The sequence below is a fragment of the Chamaea fasciata genome, unplaced genomic scaffold (assembly GCF_029207755.1).
Source record: "Chamaea fasciata isolate MVZ Bird 193981 ecotype frontalis unplaced genomic scaffold, bChaFas1.0.hap1 SCAF_10, whole genome shotgun sequence".
Lineage (NCBI taxonomy): Eukaryota > Metazoa > Chordata > Aves > Passeriformes > Sylviidae > Chamaea > Chamaea fasciata.
The window spans coordinates 12,233,063-12,253,447 of NW_027094095.1; the positions used below are offsets into that span (position 1 = coordinate 12,233,063).

General features: G+C 37.6%; 1 long non-coding RNA gene across 2 annotated transcripts in view; it reads left to right on the forward strand.

Annotated features, from left to right (window-relative positions):
• LOC136294918 (uncharacterized) overlaps window positions 1–19,286 on the forward strand; it is a 78,979-nt gene extending 59,693 nt beyond the window's left edge. The window contains exons 2-6 of one of the 2 annotated variants that reach the window (XR_010722523.1): window positions 2,699–2,898; window positions 3,808–3,960; window positions 6,581–6,693; window positions 14,540–18,230; window positions 18,606–19,286. This is a non-coding gene — a long non-coding RNA (uncharacterized lncRNA). Of the gene's footprint in view, window positions 1–2,698; window positions 2,899–3,807; window positions 3,961–6,580; window positions 6,694–14,539; window positions 18,231–18,605 lie in introns of those variants that run through there. The other variant, XR_010722524.1, reaches the window with a different exon arrangement.
• Window positions 19,287–20,385: the final 1,099 nt, after the last annotated feature.

The window sequence follows — 20,385 nt, forward strand, 5'->3', positions numbered from 1 at the left end:
ATTTTTTGAAAGACCTTATTAGGAATATTAATTCATGCTAACCAGTGGCTCCATAATATGTATATCTGTAATGCCCTTTGAAGGGATAAGTGAAAACTTGAAGAAATTTTGCAAAGATCAAGTAGGTGAAGCCTCAAGACCCTGGTCTGTGTTACTTAGTATTATTGTGCTTTATGGATAAGGAAACACCTGGAGAAACATGGAGGAGTTCTGTTCTGCCAGTAGGCAGGAGTGAGACCTGTGTGATTTGCCCAGACAGTCGCAGGAATCTCTGGCAGAGCTGTGAAGAGAAACCGAATCTGTTCCAGTGTCCAGGGGAGAGGATGACTGAGGCAACTTGTCCCAGGCCACAACTGTTTGTGGATGTGTGAAGATTCCTCTTTCACTGAGTGCACACTGAGAGGAAGTTCAGGGCATTTTGATTTCCTCTGCTTTACCACAAAGGGCTAAATAGGATTCAAGAGTCAAAACTTGTAGGTTTTTTCTGCTGAGCTAATACCTAACAGATCACCATCTGTGTATACGTACCAGTACTATAAGTCAGTCTGCAAGCTACCTAAGGCATTTAGGTTTAGACCCCTGAGTGTTATTGTGGGGGTCAGTCATTTCTGGGTTCAGAACCTCTCTCAGCTACAGGTTATTTTTTTCAGATTATTTTTCAGGGAAACCAAATGGGGTTTTTGCATTGTTTCATCCTTAGTGAAGTTGTTTGCATATTTATCTGAAGCTGAAAGTTTTAGCAATATAGTCAATCAGTGCTTATATGTTAATTACGGAGATGTGGGAATACTAAATTGGCTTATCCACAAACGTAAAAGGATGAGACTGTATAATGGGCACTCATTGGTACAGCAGCAAGACAGTGTTATGAGTTAAGATTTTAATTTCAAAGTATTTAGAAATTAAATAGGTATTCTCTTTTATTTTTTCCTCAAAAATAATTGTCACAGGCATCACAATGATTAGTGTTTTCATAAGAAAAAATATTAATTACTTAGAAGAGCCCGCTGGTTCCTTACTAGACCTTCCAATCATTCTTTCTAGTTTACACAGTCTATTACTCTAGAGGGTGAAATCCAGAAGTCTGTACTCAGTATTTATGCAGTTTCAATTGAAATCAAATCCCCAGCAGCTTCAGTAGGACTTTTACCTAAACCAATTTCTGAATAAGCACTTCAGAATTTGGACCCTAGTGGAAATATGTAATCTGAATTTAAAAAGAATTGCTCTGAGTATACAGAAAGCTGTAACGTTCAGCAGTTGAAGAAGAGAATTCACGGCATCGTAGCTTTTAAATTATTAATTCCTATGAATTTGTTATCCTCTACTTTCCTTCAAAACTTTTAACTGCAAAAGAAATTATCCTCGTTGGCGTCAGGTTTCTGCCACTGTGGCTCCCAGTGCTCTTCCTCAGAGGGGGTCTGGTTACTCTTTGCTGACCAGTCCCCTTCTTATGCCACACAACCCCAGAGAACCCCAGGTGAGCTATAATTTCTTGTGGGAGATGAAGGAATCATCCAGGAATGAGGCCTCGTGCTTATGAGTTAATACGGAGCCAGGGTTCCTCTGTTCCTCTGAGGTGAAGGCTGTGTTTGGGCGCATTTGAACTTTAAATAACCTACTTGAATAGTAAAAATTATGATAAATATTATTGGGCCACATGATAGTGCTTCTGTATTTGTTGATCCCTGCAGCATTTCATGTCTATTTTAAAGGTAGTATTCAATACTTGATCTTATCTAAGGCTAAGCAGGAAGAGAATTGTGCAATATGCACATTTTTTCACTCTACTTTGACCTTCTGTGTCTAGCATGCTTTCAAGCAGCAGTGATTTTGCTTGAAAAAAATTCCTTTGTGTGAACTACTTTTCCCACAGTAGTTGAAAATAAGACCAGATTATTGTGGAATTTCATGGCTTTTTTGAGTTTCTTTGACTGTGATAGTATTCAGTATGGGCAATACAGCCCTGGTCCAACTAGGTGACAGACTTAATATTGATGACACATTTATGTAGAGCCTGATCTGGGTCACCACATTACTGATTCCATCAATTGGTGATATCCAAACAAGATCTTCTCTTGCTTTGCTGCCTTATGGAAACATGTTCTCTCTCAGGGTCATTGCCTCATGAAGGTCCAGCCTTTTCCCAAATTCAGGGAAGATAAATGGTCCAAGACAAATCAAGTTAGCAAATATCTGTTTGATTTATGTAGTACGTTGGGTTCACTCCCTAAAAGTTTCTAGATATATCAGTTTTGGAACAAGTGAGTAGTTCAGAGTATATTATGTAAAGAAAAAAAAAATCAAAATTATCAAGGAAAATTTTATTTAATCAAACATTGTGGAAGAAACACCACTGAATATGGTAATGCTGTCATTTTCCTTGCATGTCCTTTGTTTGCATTTTATGTGACTTGGAGTACTGAATTCTGTATTCATATGGGCTGGAATGGGTGGTAAAGTACTGTACTGAATACTAACAGTATTTGGCATTTGGAAACCACAATGTATCTATTTTGGTTAAGTGTAATTGTGACTTGATGTATTTGTTTCCCAGTTCTATGAGTGTAACTCACCACATTCTTTTTTTAAACAGATCGTTCTCACAAATTCCGAATCCCAAGTCCTAAACACTTCGGTTTAATGGGTTCAGATTTTTGGTTTAGAGAAATAAGTCTTGCAAAAAATTGTTTTACAGGAACCTAGTGGAATAATAAATGAAAAAATGGACTAAATACTAGGATGAACATAGCCTGTGCATATTTATTTAAGAATTTGGATATAAACCTGTTGCTGAAGATAACAAACTTTAAAGTGAGTGTGCTGTATTATCCAGGGAGCCATATGGTGCTAACAACTTTGCTGCTTGGATCATTCTACCACTCAGATGACAAACAAGTAAGAAAATGGAATTTGATCATTTGTGAAGTTAGTGAGAGGTCTGCCACTGAGTTTGATCAGAAAATATGGGACCTTTGCTCCCTACCTGATACTTCCTACAAAACCTCTATATTTTGAAGTCTCATACTGAGACTTAACATCTTTAAAAATGTATATATATTTAGAGAAGTAAAAAATTATAAACGTGTGAGGAAATGGACAGAAACCCCCCACAAAATTAGAATTGCCTCTAAGGGCGTGAAGGAAAAGGCCTTTATTTATAGCCAATGATTATGTTTTATCTTATGTTCTTAGTAGTTCCTTCAATCCCCTTGGTCTTAAATGGTATTAGTACTACAATATACAATCATCCAATACACATTAGGATGCCATAAAGAAATAACTGCTTTCTTCATATATTTTCTAACAAACCTAAATTTAGATTCCTTAGTACAAATAAAACCAGGAAAGATACATTTTCAAAAGAATGTAATTTTTCAAACTTAGTTGTTGAATTGAATTTCCTCTTTCCTACAGTCAGCTGATAAAATCAGATTAGGCAGTGTGTGTTTCTCTTTGGGCAGCATAGGGAATCCTCCAGAATGACCCAAGCAGTTAATGAGCAGTCGCAGTTTCTTGTGCTGTTCCGTCTGAACATCATCCTGTTCTGTACTGCAGTCAGTTAAGAAAACCTTTGAAGTACAGAAGTGAAGCTCAAGGACTGGAAATTTACTGGTCATTTTTCATTAGCTACTTCTCTGCAGCATGGAACAGCATCACATAATCGAAAACTGCCTAAAGCCTGTGTTGTAGGCAATGTAGGTGGTACAGAATCCAAGGAGTTAGTATACTGAGGGAGAATTTGATCCAAAATGGGAAGGTATTACATGAATTCTTAAAATCATACTTTTCTCTTGTTTTCTATAGATAGGCTGGGGATATTTTTAAAATCCTCCCACCAACCTGCCAAATCACAGGATGGAGTTACTCAGCGACTCCTTTCCATTGAATATTTTGCCACATGCAAACTTTCATCTTCTGTCTTTGTACTTTTGTGTTCTGCTACCCTTACTTCCAAAGGTAGGTATTCTTATAACATATGAAACTGCAAGGAAACTTAATCATATAAATGACAGAGTGCAGAGTCACAGGTCTAATGCCTTTGTCTAGAGATACATTTCTCATCACTGTGTGGTTTGGTGATGATAGGTATTGTTTTTTGTTGTTTTATACGCTGAAAATAAAGCACAAGGAAAACTAATTCGCATAGGTTGTAATTATAATGGATGTTTTTTCTCCTCATTGTGTGTGGATTGAAACCAAATTGAATTATCATCTCTCTCTGATTTCTTTTCTTTGCATTAGGAATAGGGGAAGGTTAAATGTATCCAATAATATTTTCTCTGTGGAAAGAAGCTACCAGAGTGAGTTGCAGCTGCAAATGTGTGACACCAAAAGCCCTTTCACCCTGACCCGCAATTTCAGTGTCAATAGCTATTATCCCTAGACTAGTAGTTTACAGTTAGTGTCAAAAGCACCTGACATGTTGGTGGAAGCATGAAATAGATCAACTAATAATGAAGATTACTGCTGGTCTACAAAATTTCTAACTCTAGCTATATTAATAATTCCTTGGAATGCAGGTGATTTTATCAAAAGGAAACAGTCTGATTATAGATGTTTAAAGGGACATAGAAGGAGATGAGGCTGTTCTGGTGTGTTCGAGTACCAGTTTCAGGGCTTTGATTAGTTTGATTACTTTGAAATGCCAGCAGATTAAATTAATTCTGAACTCATTATTATTGGGTCTCTTTCTGATGATTTCAATAATCTTACCTAGAAGAAGTAAAAAAACCTCTCTGTAACAAAACCAAACAAAAAAACCCGATCAAAACCTGCACAAGCAAGAATGCATAATTTTTGAAAAGATTATAGAGGATGCTTTGGTATTTATTGAACAAAAACTATGGTAGGGTATTTCATCTTTGTTGTTTTTTGGGGGTTCAAAATTTTTTTTCATAACTTTTCTGAAGGACTCAGACATCAAATTTCCTTATTTAGTGACTCATCAAATATTAATTACCACTACTTATAATTTTATTTCATTGAAATTTTATTCTTATATTCTCTCAGGTGAATTTCAGATATCACCACTCACTTTCATTAGGCTAAAATATTTCCTGGGTGATACTGCAGGCCACAATGGTTTGATGTATTTCAGTTCCATTTCAATATTACTGGAACCTTCCTCGGGCCATTCCACCCTGTACCCTCCAACCTTAAATGAAGCTGCTGTGGTAAAGGAATAGAATTTAAATGAATCATAGGAAAAATTAAACATGACTTCATATTTTTCCCCCATTAGTTTGTGTTGCACAAATAAAAGGTGCTCTGTACCTTGTATCATCTCTATAATCCTGTAGTTTCATCTGAGCCCACAGCAAAGGGAATCGGCACACGCTGAGCGCCGCTTTATGCTCGCGGTAATCTCGCTGTGACACATTTACTTTAATCTGTCAATGATTCATGTTTGACACAGACCTGAATTAATGTTAAGAGAATTAAAAGAATGGGAAAACCTTTTATTTTTAAAATAGAGATGCAAAACAGGAGGAGAGTTGAATGCCTCTAGCCAAGACAATATATCAAAGGATGTTCTGGGAGATAGACCCAAAGATCAGGTGCTCTTGCCATGAGGGAGAGAAATCTGTTTGGAAAAAATATATAAATAAACCCAGAAAAACTAAACAAAAAATGCCATTTACTCTCCTCTCTTAGAATGAGAACTGCAATTAAAGATTATGAGGCTTGCATGAAAGGGACATAACCAGACTGAGGCATGATGAATTAATGCATAGGCAATTTCTGTAGCAATCACTAAACACACCAAAGAAGCCATACAAACACAACAGAGATGTGTCTTTTGTTTCATAAAGAGAAGTTTGGTGCCTGATGAAGGGTCAAATGAAAAAGTGACCAGATGAAAAGGGAAGACGCTTTAAATCCAAGATTTTGGCTTCCACTCTGCAAAAGCAGCCAAGGAATTGCATGCTGCTGGTGCTGTCATGGTCTGGCCAAATTTGTGATGTCTCCCTCTCTAAGGGATGATGCTGGAAGCCTTGTAGGTTTCAGATCCATTTCATATTAGTAACTGAGAGGGTTTGTGTTGGTACCTCAGATGTTTAGATGGTTACTCTTGCTTCCAGATCCAGCAGACTCTATAACTGGGCAGTATTCATAGGAGAGCAAAGGATTTACATGTGTGCCCCAGCCAGGGAGCTTGCTTTCAGATTAGTACCATATTCATTTTTCCTTTTAACTAGGTAGAACCAATGATCATGCTATTTATCAGCATGTTATTGCTGTGCTCCATAAACCTCACACAGGAAACTGGCCTGCCTGGTCATCAGGTGAAGTTTACTGAGCTAAATCCTAAAAAATGACTGTTGACTTGTAGTGGGGCAAATACTCAAGTGAGGCTAGGGCAAATTTGCCTTGAATAACAGCTTCTGAATTTTGCATGTTTTGCTTTAGAGAAATATTGGTTGGCAGTATTTATGCAAGAGTTATTTTGAAGTTTCATTGGAATTAAAAAAAAAAAAGCCTGTCCGCCATGTTTTTACTAGGAAAAAAAGAAATCTATAATTTCCAGATGCAAATTATCATTTTAACTCTCTTGTTTCCCTGTTTTCTTGTCAAGGTTAAAAGAATGGAGTGTACTGGAGTGGGGAAAGCTCAGTGTCTGTTGGAGGTGAAGTCATCAGCATTGCATTTCTGCACCAGTCACAACTGAAAAGTTCGAAACCGCATCAGGTGAGATTATTGTACCCTTGACTTGAAATGTGAAAGTCAGTGCATGTGCAATCACATATCACTGTTAAACCTTTTCCTTGTCAAATCACATATCATTAATGAGTTTTTAACTGTGAGTTTGGCTATGCGAATTTTCAGATTTCTTCTGCATTCATACAGTATGAACAGATAGGTAAAAATACCAATGTTGTGGTAACTTCTGCATTTTTAGGTCAAAAAAAGTTCATATAATTTTCCTTTTCACTCAAAATAATTGCTGGCAAATCAAAATAGATAACACAAGCAGAGGAGGGAATATTTGAACTAGTACATGCAAAATAATTATTCAGCACTCCAGACTAGTCTTTTGCAAAGTTTTAAATAATGTATGTACAGAGATTAGAAATCCCTGCAAGGAAGTTTTTAATTTTTTCCTGCATACTTCTCTCCAATATTATCTTTGAAGCTTGCGTGGCATATCTTTTAGCCTAATTCAAAATGGTGTTTTTACATCAAGAACTGCAGCCAAGCCAATACTTTTCCTTAAAGTGGTTGTTCAAAGGGGAAAAAATTGTTACAATTTGTTGTTTAAAAATATTTTGCTTCATGTTAGTCAATGTGCAATCCCATCCATCCATCCATCCACCGATCCATCCATCCATCCATCCATCCATCCATCCATCCATCCATCCATCCATCCATCCATCCATCCTTTTGGAAAAAAACACTGTACATACAATAGATTATTTTTAAAAGATATCTCTATTTCTTCAAACATTGCATTCTCAGAGAATATTTTTATGTTCTCTAAAACATGATAAAGAAACAGATCTTTTTCTTTAGGTAATGGATGGCCATACTGTGATTAAAAATCCAGCAATTCTTGGCTGGAAAGTACTAGTAAACGGTACAAACTTTTGTGTTACAAAATTCTTTAGCTGAATTACAAAGTATGTGAAGAAAGTGCAGAATGATCAGGGGTTAGAAACAAAACTAGAAAAACAAAGGTATAAAGACATACTATATTAAGCCCTGCGGCAGTGCACCTTATTTATACAACAGAGAATGTCTACAGAATAAGCAACCAGCACAACAGAGGTATGACTAATAGATAGGTATGAATCAGTGGATTTGTATTCTCCTCACACATCCCTCTTCCCAAAAGCAGAGAAAATGAAAGAAACCCCCTCCTGCGCTTTCTCACACATTCATCCTTTTCAAACCTGATGCTCACAGTTATGATAGTTAAATTTTAGCTTTGGGCAGCCCAGGGTACTAATCTTGCATGACCTGTTCCAAATGAAATCATGCCCTTATGACTCATTTGCTTTCCCTGTCTAATTTTTTTTTCTCTTTGAGGATCCTGTACCTAAGGACTCTCTCTATCAAAATAATAATAATTAAAAAAATAATCTAGAACCTCTATCTTAGATATAAACATGAAGAGGTAGAACATAGCTTTCGATATTGTGAAATCTGGATTGCTCCTAGATCAGTTTTCCTGCTTCAATTTAGTTGCATGGAAGGACATTTTCTTAATATCAGGTTTATAACTACTCCTGAGTGCCAATAAATCAATACCTAATTGCAGTGCAGTTAAAATCAATTGATAAATTTGTTTTTATGGTTCTTATAGGGAGGCAACAACTAAGAATAGAAAGTAGCATCTCTGCCATGATAAATCACCCCCAGGAAAACAGGCTTATCCCAGCTCAAGGTGGCCATGAAATCAACATTCTAGCAAGTGGCTTTGTCTCTAAAATGAACCCAGATATTTTTTCACTAATTCTTCAGATCTTCCAGGGTTTTTTTACAAATGAAGCACTTACTGGTTACTTGGAGGTATGCATTTGGAGCCTTTCACAATACCTGTTCACACAGAAAGAATATTTATTTTCTTTATTCAGGGAGATACGTATCACTATAACCAGTGTGTGCCTTAAATGTGCTTTTCTGTGCAGCTGGGGTTTGAGAAGGATTCCAGTGATTCATAGGCCTTGTCCTGGACCTCGTACAATAGCACATTAACCTTGGTGCAATATGTTAAAAGAACAGGGTCTTGACCTTGCAAACGTTACTGAATGTGCCAAGCTTCCCCTGCGGGACTCCCTGCATCTCCTCTGGAAAATGCCTAAAACCATATCTGGGAGAATTGATTTTGCAGGGGGAATAATGTCAGGATACAAACCATATTCTGAACTTATCTTGCCTTTCTAATGTAATACAAAATCCCAGCAATCTGCTTTCAGCTGTGATTGGAGTTAGCAGATGAATACAGTGGGCTTCTGTAGAGGATTGTTGGTTTTACTCAACCTCCTTGTGCTTAGCTGTTCTTGTTTGCCTCTGTAATTAATGGCAATGTGTCTTTCTCATGTTTCTTATCTATGGTTGGGTAACTCCAGACACAAATGCCAGATCTGATGAACCTGTAAGGCAAAGTAGGTGGGAGAAAATTTTTCAAGAGTGTTATTCTAGTTGACAGGTCTGCCTCTTGTGACATTAATAATGCTTCACAAATGTTGATATAAATCAAGATAAAGCCAGAAACAAACCATAGGCAGGATGGGGAGCCTTGGCTCTGCAGTTTTAGCATCCCCAGAACTGATAGTAAGACTGCCGATTTCAGCTGTGAATACCTTCCTCCTTATCCCAGAAACTTGTACAACAACATAGGTTCTACATCTGCCTGTATGTATGAATCACATCAGGCACCCTCAGGGCCAGATCAGAAAACTTGATTGAAAATTTGATCCAAAATGCAGTGTTTTTTCTTTTAAAAAAAGTATTTTCATGGACTCTGGTGGACTTAAACTCAGAATGTCCCTGAACTCTTTTTCTCTGGCTAGTTCTATGACTTAGGAGAGCCACATTTCTGGAGCACTTTTGTATCAAAATACCAGGTTGGTCCTCCAGTCCTTATGTAAGAAGGCACATCTTAAATTTACAGAAATAAGAGTGTAGCTAGAAATCTTGCAGAGTTTATGTGCAAAATAAGTTGGTTATAGGTCTTATGCTGCTTCTGGAAGTAAGGACAAATATTAGTTTCTCTTGGTGCTGCAGAGCCCCTGTCTATCTTTGGTTGGTGGTGAAGTCCTCAGTCTGAGATTAGTAAAGAACAGGGCAATCTACAAAGTACACAGGAGAGGAATGAGACTGGAGCCAAGGTAAGTGTTTGCAGTACTGTGTTAGAGTCCCTGCCTAATAATGAGGTGCCTTTTGGAAGTGAAGGGCATTACCTCTCCTGAATGTAGAATTCTGTTCCTAAAATATGTCTTTTAACACCTGCAGCTGCTGATTTTGCTTTTCTGATGCTGTATGGTTAAGACAGCAAACACCAGAGGATAATATTTTGGCAGGAACTACTCTGTCTGCACTTTTTCTTCCATGGAAGATGCACGAAGGTCAAAAGATTTCAAGGGAGGTTTTGTGGACAAGAGAGCTGCATGTTCTGTAGTGGAAGGTGGATACCACAGTAGCTTTATAAGAAACTGGCATTGTAATATTTCTTTTGTGGATGTTCTTGCAAAGCCCTTGACTCCCACTAGTGTGTGAAGCTCTCTTCTGATAGACAGTTTTTTAACTCTAAAGCCATTTGTCCATCTGGACCAGTAGTCAAACTCAGTTCACTTAACCTCCTGCCCAGCCTCTCTCCACTTTTTCTCGTTCTGACTGGTCTCAGTGTTTTCTCACTTAAGCCCCCTTGCAAATGGAGAGAAAGCTCTTCCTTCCTTTTCTACCATTTCTGACAGCTTTTACTCCTGGAATCTGTGTACAAACTGTTCTCTGACAGCTGCCTCTGTTCCTTCTTTGCCTTGCTAAATGTACAGCCTCCATTAAAGCAGTATGTATCTCTAAGCAAAGGAATGATCTTTTCAATTAACAGTGAAATTTGATATAAATTCTAGAGCAGTAATTCCCTCTTTGATGTACTTGTTATCTGCATCATTTAGATCTCTGTACCAAAGAGGGATGTTGCTCCAAATCTGAACGCTAATGCATGGAAAAAATGCCCTCAGGACCTTGAACTTCCCAGAAAACCTTCAGTTACTTCCATCAAGGTATAACAAAGGCAATTAAATGCCTGCACCGTCTACTGAACTGTGGTTGCTGAGTTTAATGCAGCATTTACACCTAGCAGGGTAAATCAGCTGTGCAGCAGGTTGAGTTTCTGATTGTAATAAGACAGGACAATAAGACCTGTAAGACATGAAGACACATCTCCAACAATGTGATAAGACTGAGACAGAGAAAAAGGAAAAAAAAATTAAATCCCTTTGTCCTTGAGGAAAATGGACCTTGTAGAGACCTTGGAAATCTATTTGGCTATTCTGCAGTAAAGCCAGAGAACAACCTTATTGACTCTGGGCAAGATTTCTGATCCCAGCTATTACAGAATGCAGAAACTCCATGGCATGGAAACTTCTCACCATGTCCATTTCTCTCTTGATGGTAAACATTTGAAATGTTGCCCTTAAAATTCGTCCTTGGTTGTAAACTTTAGTACATTTTTCTGACTTTACTGGAGTTAAAATTTGTATTTTTCAGGTGTGGGCAAGTTTCTCCTACATTCTTGGATTCCAACCAAGTTCCCTGCAATTTTGCTTTACCTTCAGCAGATCTTTAAGTTTCCAGGGAACAGACTATGACAATTTAGAAAGGGTTTAGCCTCCTTTGGAGTTGTCTACCAAACTATGACTGTCTCTTTTCCCCTAACAATTGCTTCAGCTCTCACTTGAAAGAAGAATTTGTGACTTACTATTGCACATATTACAAGACAATGTGAAATTGCCCTTTTCATGCAATCTTTCAACATTTCACTGTTTTATATTACTAATTTATGTTCTTTTTCTTTAAATGTAAATAACCCCCAACAACAACATCAGATGATGGATTCTCTTCATTTATATAACCTTGACTTTACCAGGTGCATTTATCCCAGAGAGGCCTGGCAAGCCCCAGGGTTCTCATTTTTCTTGTAATCTCCTTTCATTGGCATCTAAAGTGGCATTAAGTATACAGACATTTTGACCTTGAAGTCTTCTCAATAGAACAGAAAAGCAAGACCCCTTAAATAATAAAAGAGGCAGTTCATAGTTTTATGGTTATAAAATAAGATCCCATTTCTTTTCAAATGCTGTGGTGATTTTTCAGTGTCTACATTTACTGTCTCTTTGGAGACTTACAAGTTTGTTTCTTTCATCTCCTGAAAACACAACTAAAGTCTAGAAGGCATCTTCTCTTTAAAAAAAATGCATTCCATTTTCATTTCTGGAAATGCTAGTTCTCTTTCACCATTTATACCCTTTCAATCTTCCTGTAATAACCACTCCTCTTTTCCCATTACTTTTTTTTTCTTTTTCTTGACAAAATGCTTTGTGTTTCATATTGTCATCCCCCATTTTGACTAAAGATCCTCCAGCATTTTGGATATTCAGTATTAGTCCTTAACTGCTCACTGCACAGACTTCATAAATACTATATTAGCTTTCTCTTTAACAAAAAGAGCCAAAATGTCCCCTTTTTATTAAGAGTACAGTGATGAAAACTCATGTAATTTACTTTTGGTACAGTCTCTCATTAAGAGAAATGGAAATCTGATTTTATAGTCTGAATTGGTACCTTGATAATACAATATAATGGCATATGTCTCATTGACGGAACACAATAAAATATATTTCATTGATACAGCACCCCAGTTTCATTTTAATAAGTAAAGAGTTCACAGTATTCCAGACAATTCATTCTGTGATCAAAGTGTTGGCAGAGATTTAAAAAAAAAAAAGTTGCCTGCTGGACATATTCTCCTACATTTCTCTATAGCACATAAAGCCTTTTGGGCTAATTACCATTGTCACCTTTAGAAACCATGACTTGAAAAACTGGAAAGAGAAAAATTCAGCCCCCACCATTGCGGCTCTGTGGCCATGATGTCTCCAGGACCAGGGAGCGGCAGAGTCTGTGTCTCTTTGGGGTGGCCCCATATCTGCCAGGAGAATGCTCTGGCACAGCAGGGCAGAAACCTCCCTGGGAGCTCATGGTCTCTCCAGCAGCCAGCCGAGAACCTCAGGTGCCTCTTCTGGGGAGGGATGTAGCTTAGAAAATACTCATTGCTTTTAAAAGGGACTGAAATTTCTGGGGGTTTTTGGGCACTGACAGGAGGATACACAAGGATGGGGTGGAGGGTTTGCAGGGCCTGCACAATTGTATTTTAGATATTAGTTACGGTTTGGGAACCATTATTTTGATGTAGGAAACTTTTCTGCAGTGAGCCCCTGTGCCAGGTTACCACTGAGTGAGTTTACTAACCCTTGAAAAGTGAGGATGGCACAGCTCAGTGGCCTGTGTAAGCTTCTTGTCCCGTAAATGCCAGTGTATGAGAATTTTATATTCTCCCTCTGTGCTTCTCTTTTTCACACTCAGTTGTTCATTCTTCACATTCTCAACTTTGTTTTCATCCTATTTCTCACTGGAGTTTTTCTCTGCTCCCTCACTGATCCTTCATTTGTAGTCTCTCTTAAGCAGAATAACAATCAAGTGACATTCAATTTTGTACCAGCCTTTTCAAAACAGTGTGATTTGAAATTAAAGAGCTTGAATATACTATCTGCACACATATGTGTTGTGGATAAATAAAAATTAAAATATTTGGGGAACTGTTTTTTAAATTGCAGCTTACATATGAATTTACAAGGATAGTCCTTAGCCTTGAAAAAACCTTCATTGGAATTAAAATTGGGCAGTGGACTAATCCCACCAGAAGACATGCTGCTGATACTAGATAATTTTTAATGTAGGATAAAACTGCAGAGATTGCATGTGTACTCTGTGTTGCAAGATTGTTTAATTATATTGTTTGTCCATGTTTTTGTATGTCTGTTAATTACATGTGAATGTGAAGATTAAACGTATAACATTGGACAGGAATTTGTGTGCATGTAGAATTCAGTCCCACAATACCACCGTAGACAAAATCACTGTCTCCAAACTATCCACACATTCTTCTGCAGCAAATAAATTGATGTGTGGTTAAGTCCTTCAGTTCCTTTGAAAAGCAGACTTCTAAGCACATGCTTATGTACTCTGATATAGATAAAAGTAGTTTATGGTCTGAATTAAGATGTCTGGGCTTAATCCCTTACTACTGAAAATTTAATTGTTGAATTTAGCATCATGCGAGTGTTAATGTCTGAAAGCCTGGACCTCATTTACACCTGCAAATTAATTTAGCATTTCCTCGTAAAAAGTTTTAGGCGTATGAAGCTTCATCTGCACTGCTAAAAGATATTCTTACGATGTGCCCATGTCAAAATCAACTGCAAAAGTTTTATACAAAGTCAGATACCTCATCTAGTGTGTCTAATAGTTCTGAATGTGTGCATGTGTTATGAGTTATAGGTACAATCATTCTAGCTTATTTCACTTGTATTGTGCTACGTTTGTGAGCTGAAGGCCTGGATTCGGTGGTTTAACCAGAATTCTGCATTTAACCAGACCAGGGTAAATCCTGAGAAATGCTTTATCCAGAGTCATCTTCTCTAGATGACTCTTTTGCATTAAAGCTACTTTCACAGTGGTGTCTTCAGAAAAAAGTTTTGAAATAGCCATTCAGATTATCATATGGAACAACTCATGCAATTTTATCTTCTCACACAAGACTTAAACCTTTCTTGAAAGACATAGTTAATTTTTAATGATTTTTCTACAGAACTGGCCAAATTTTTAAAACTAAAGCTGATATTACCCCCATGAACGAATGACATCAGTTGAAATGTACTTTTTTTTCCAAGGTGATTGATGTAATTTCATATTAAAGTGACCTTTGTTAGAAACGTTTTGACTATAGTGATTTCCTGTCCTTTTTACTCAGCAATTGGAACAGCAGAACTGGCATCAGCCTGTTTCAGCTCCTTGCTGTTAATGCTTGAAGGGAAGCAAGCTGCCCTGAATGCCTGCCTGAAGGATGAGCAGTGGCTACAGGTGAGGCTCAGCATCAATGAGCAATGGAAATTTAAAATCCCAGCCTGAGAGGTTAGTAAGGAACCAGACCTGGGCCTCATACCATTAAAAGTACAGTCAAATTGCTATCTTGAACTTAATTATTTTACCTTAAATTTCTTGGCAAGAAGCTTTGTTCTCAAGGGAATTGCATTTCTGACATGTGTATGGGCTGATTCATGTTTCTATAGGCTGAACTTCTTTGTGTTGGAAGCCTGGCACCTAGAAAACCTGTGATTTATGCTCGTGAATGATACCTATTATATAGTTATAGAAACATACCTGCATCTGTAAAACTGATTGATAGGTCCTTATATGAAACCATCTTATTACCAGTGACTGGAAGTGCTGAGGATGGCAGTGATCTTTTGTAGATTCTCTGGATGTTGTTTAAAAGGTGTTTTCATTTAACAGAGATAAGTACAGCTAAATTTTTCTGGGTGAAATTAATTCTAAAAAGCATGAGTCAAAACTTTATACTGTTCAGGAAAACACAGTTACAAAAAAAAGTAACTTCCATTCCCACTTCAAAAGAAAAATTAAGAGTAGTCCTAAAATGAAGGTGTGATAGGTGCTTGGATTAGATGCCCCATGTGACCCACTGGTTTTAGAATGTGTAGGCAGTACCGCAGGCCTTTTTGAATTTGAGCATTATTGAATATCATATCCATACAGGCAGAGTACTGAGTAAGACAAACTCACTATGGCAGATGTTTTTCTTTATTTTCTTACTTTGCTTGTAGATAAGAAAATAATCTTTAATGTGTAGACCCCTATTTATCATTTCCTGTTTGTAGGAAGAGATGTAGCAATATTACTGCCATGGTATTCTTTCAACTGTGAAGTGAATTTTTGAATAACAACTCTGTGATCTGAATATTTTAGTAAATAAATCTGAAATACAGAATGTAATAGAATTAAAAGGATCTGTTTAAAAATGAGGGTATAATTACAAGCTACCAGGATTTATTTCATAGAGCATATGGCTTCTCTAATTAAGAGGAAGGCTGTTATTTTTTTTGTCTTTTAAGCTGCATATAATACTCTAAGTTCTATTCATGTGCTGCCAAACTTGTCAAATGTGCCTGCTTTTGCAGCTAAATTTTTGCTCTTGTTCAACCCCCTCTTATCAAAGGCTGAAGTTAAAAAAAAAGCACACAACATAGAATAATATTGAGCTTTGAAGCTAATGCTGGACTTTCTTTTGAAATTCTTCCCCTATTCTACCTCTTTTAAGTTTACTGTCCTGAAGTTCAGTGCTCCCATCTATTTGAAAGTGCTCACCTGATGTTAATCCTTTATTTAGGGCTTCTGTCTCCTATTTTTTGCGTTGATAGGATGATGCATCTATTACATGATTATTGCCATGTCAGCTATTCTGAACATAATTGAATGACCACATTAAGGATGGTCTTGGCTGCTGTAATAAAGTATAGGACATAGTTTGCATGGTTTCGAAAGCAACACTTTATCTTCTCTATTGTCTACTTAGTAAGAAAAATCCCAAGAGTTTAAGTAGACTAGCAATCTAAGAACAATATTTTAAGAGAAAACTAGGCCAGAGTTTACTCCAGGTTTTTTCCTTGTTTTGCTGAGTATATCTACTTAGCAAAGTAGCCCCAAAAATGCCAGCTGTTAATCATTGTGAATAGTTGGTGACCACATCGTCTTCTGTTTTATTGTCTGTTCAGAAAGGAAAAGGATTAAAGCATTTTTGTCACATGCATCTGACTTTTTAGATAGCAAGATTTTAGTGCTATACCCAGTTTTGCTGGGTCATAGAGCAGAAAGGACACTCCAAATTACACTAAGCTAGGAAAAGTAATTGGCATAGCCTTGTGCACAGGGCTTTAGGAAAAATATGTCACTCCTGGATGCACCCCTCTGTGTTTCTGCTCCTCAGTGCAGTGGGTCTGTGGGTCGCACACTGACCAGCAACCCAGCTACAGGCCACTCCCAGGCTGGCACAGCTACAGGCACAGCCCTGAAAGAAAAAAAGGCCTCAAAATGCCCCAGCTTGGAGATCTGCAGAATAAGATTTGGCATGTGCTTCTTAAAGCTGATCCTATGACAACTTGAGCAACTGCTGCTGATCCTGTGAGGCTTTTGACTGTTTGAATAACTTCTGGAGGATCTAGACTTTTACAGTAGGAGAGTGTTGGTGCCTCTGGGAATTGGGGTTAGGTGCTATCCCAAAGTTCCCCTTGCCCTCCCCCAGGAAGCAATGAGTTTATCAACTAAAAGTTTTGCTTCATCTGCCTCCACCCTGCTACCCTTCCACTAAATAGCACTAAGTGTTCAAGTAATCCTTCTGTTTTCAGTGGGGTTCCTCATGTGAGTACCACTGCACCCAGGGAGAGTGATGGGATCAGCATGTGTATCGTCCACCGTGTGGCAGTTATGACATTAGTGCTTATTGACTTGGATATACCCACAACTTCCAGTTGTTAAAAAAAAACTAAACTGAACAAAAACCTCGAGCAAATAAAAATCCCCCCCTCGAAAAAGTAGAAAAGTAATGAGAATTGAGGGTTATTGATGTCTTTCTCTTATTATGTTTGACTTTTTTGTATTGTAAGCCTACCCACACTTCTCTTATATTTATGAATTCACATGCTAGGCAGCCTTGTAATGATTTTTTTTTGGTAACAACAAGTCCAACCCGTTCTCTTTGTATTTATTTTGTACATTGGCTTATCAATAAATCATTCAAATGATCTTAGTCATCTACTGCAACGTGAAGAAGCTATTCTTTGTTTCTGTCAAATCTGCTTCTGAAGTTATCTGTTCACAGGTACATGAATATTCATACAGATGACATTTTCAAGGCATTTTTGGCCCTAGATTCCTAATGGAGAATAATATTCCCGTTTAAATGAGTTTAACTTGTTTTCTTTTAATTTTCTATGAAACATTATCACTGCACATAAACTAAGGCTTTGTTCACTCATTTTGATCCTTAATAATGTAATTATGTACAAAAATTATAAGAGAGCTATAAACATTGGTGAATTATAATTAAAAGCAGATTTGATAAGGTGCTCTTAGCTGCTAATTGCCTTCTTGAATTGAAATCTGAAGATTCATGCAGGATGTCTTTAAGGAAAGTCATGTTATGTATGAATTTTGTGAAATGTTCTCTAATGATGTCTGAAAAGAGGAAGGAGGCATTGAGCTATATTCTTAACACTGATGCTGCCAATGATGCTGCTACAGTTGAAGATTCAGCCAATTATTGCATTACACATGGAGAAAAATATCATGAACTTTGCTTTCAGGTCCTGGGTCTGACCACGTTCCTTTTTATCCCCTCAGGTTCTCACTGGGAAAGGGCTGTAACAAACATTGCACTGGGATCTGTTGAAATGTGTCATACTTGATCAGTTTCCTGTAAAATGTGCAGAGGTCTCTGCACAGGAATGGCACTTAGGAAGTTATAATATATTCACAAATATGTGGGTTTTTTTCAAAGGAAACCTTTAGCAAGGTGCTTCTGGGATGTTATCCGTTCTCTACAGTATCCTTAAACTCCATGCTCAGGATCATCTTCAAAAGCTGAATTTGTGAGTAAGCATGAAACAGATTTGTCAAGCTGCTGTCCACAAAGTACTCAACAACCTGCATGGTGAAAGGTGGAGGAAAAAAACCAGATGCTTATAGGTTGTACACTTATTGCATTTCAACTATCAATTTGTTTAAAAGGGGATTATGTTGTTTAAATAAAATAACATAAAATTAATATGAGACTCAGGAACTGTCCCATTTGATCATAGTGAAATATAACAGAGACAATATTTTGTACTATATATACTAGATATATATCTAGATATGTATCTGAGGAATATACCTACAAATAATCCAGTGGCTGGAATTGATGGGTCCCTTGCGTCACAGGGCCTGTTGTGTGAACTCCCTGAAAGGAGCCTTTGTTTCCATAGGCAACAGAGCTGCTGTGGCACTATGGATCAAACACATCCGGATTTACTTTTATGCCTCTGAGGTAAACAGTTGCCTGCTGCACTACATAAATACTGAAAGAAAAACTCTCTTTCAGTAGAAGACCTGACCAGCATGAACTGAGGGGAGCTGCAGGCTGCTGGGGAGAGCCTGGCACAGGCAGCTCCTGGGAGAGCACTACATGCACTGCCATTTTTGCCTTTTCTGTCATTTAGTGCTCTTTTTTTTGTTGTTTATTTCACGGCTTAAAGACTAATAGCAAAAAAATCTTTAATGTGATCGTTTTTCCTTCCCCCACATCCAGGGAGAATATGTTTTGGTTGTCTTGTCACAGTGAGGCTGGAGATAAAATTATCAAATATTTCTGCTTTTGACTATTTGAATTGTAGAATTAACTGCGCCTTCTGATCTCAGCCAGCCCAAACTGTTTGATATAGCTAAATAGAGAGTTTTAGAAGACAATGCAAATCTGGCTGGGTTTTGAAAGCATTTTAACCAGAGTGAATGTAATTAAAGCAACATATTATTATATGGAAAAATGGCACAGGAAAAATGACCTTTAAATTAAAAAATGAGCTGTCTTATGACCGTTGTTGTAGAAGAAAACCGCGAAGATCAGAGAGAAATGTTAGCTACTGATAAGTTATGTCTGGGTTTGCTGAGTGTGCTTATTCATCTGATTAAAATTATGTCATTCCATGCTATCTATGTTTATTTTATTTTGCACTTCCTATTTGTCTTGCTAATGGTTTAGTTCTCTAAAAGATAGGTTTCCAGAGGTGCAAGCCACAGAGAGCTGATACACTCTGCTGATTTGGTACAAGTGAAGCCTAATCCTAAGTACACCAAGTTTTACAGATGTTGTGGTGAGAATTTTTTGTTTGATTTTAATGTTATTCTCCGTGACATTTCTGAAACCACTGTTAACCTGCAAATAATCAAACTCATCGAGCTTCTGTCTCTGTGATATTAGATTGAGTCTCATAAAATATGTTTTTTTTTTTTCTGCTGCTAAAAATGCTCTTAGTGATTACTTATGCATCTTCATGAAAAGTAAGTCCTTGACCTGTAGGCAGAAGTTTGAGAGTGTTCAGAGCATGGAAACTCTCCTGCCTCCCTCTGGCAGGATGGATTTGTCCAATGCCCAACTCATGCCCCCACGGAGGTGGCACCATGGCACCTCAGGCCCCCTGTGCTGAACGAGGCTCCTCCCTGCACCCCACAGGAGCCCCAACCTGTCCCTTCCTGACCTTCCACTGAGCCTCCTTCAGCTTTCTGCTTCTGCTGGAGAAACTTCTCTTCAGAAAGGGGGGATGGAACATGCCTTTTGGTCTGTGACTTTCTCTGTCATGAGAGGTCAACTACCGAATATTTTTATCCCAGCTGGTCTTGCCATAGAAATACTCCTTGAATTCATGTAAGTGCTCTGTTTATTTGTCCTGATTAGGGCTACTGAATAAATTAATTGTTGAGAGCAAGATTTGAAATGTCATTTTAAGATAGAAATATGTGATAAATCACAAAGTGAATGTGTGATAATCAGAAACATGATAAATCACAAAGTGAATATGTGATAATCCCAAAGTGATGAGCACAGTCTGCATGGCAATGCTTTTTATTTTTTTTTTGAGTTCTGTGTCCTAGGTCTCTACATCCTTTTTTGGTTAACATGAAAGCTTTTCAAGGTCAGCAGTGCAATACAGGTAATGATGAGCCTGGGGAAGGCTTATGTTAAATGTGTCCTCAGTGCTCAGGTTAATC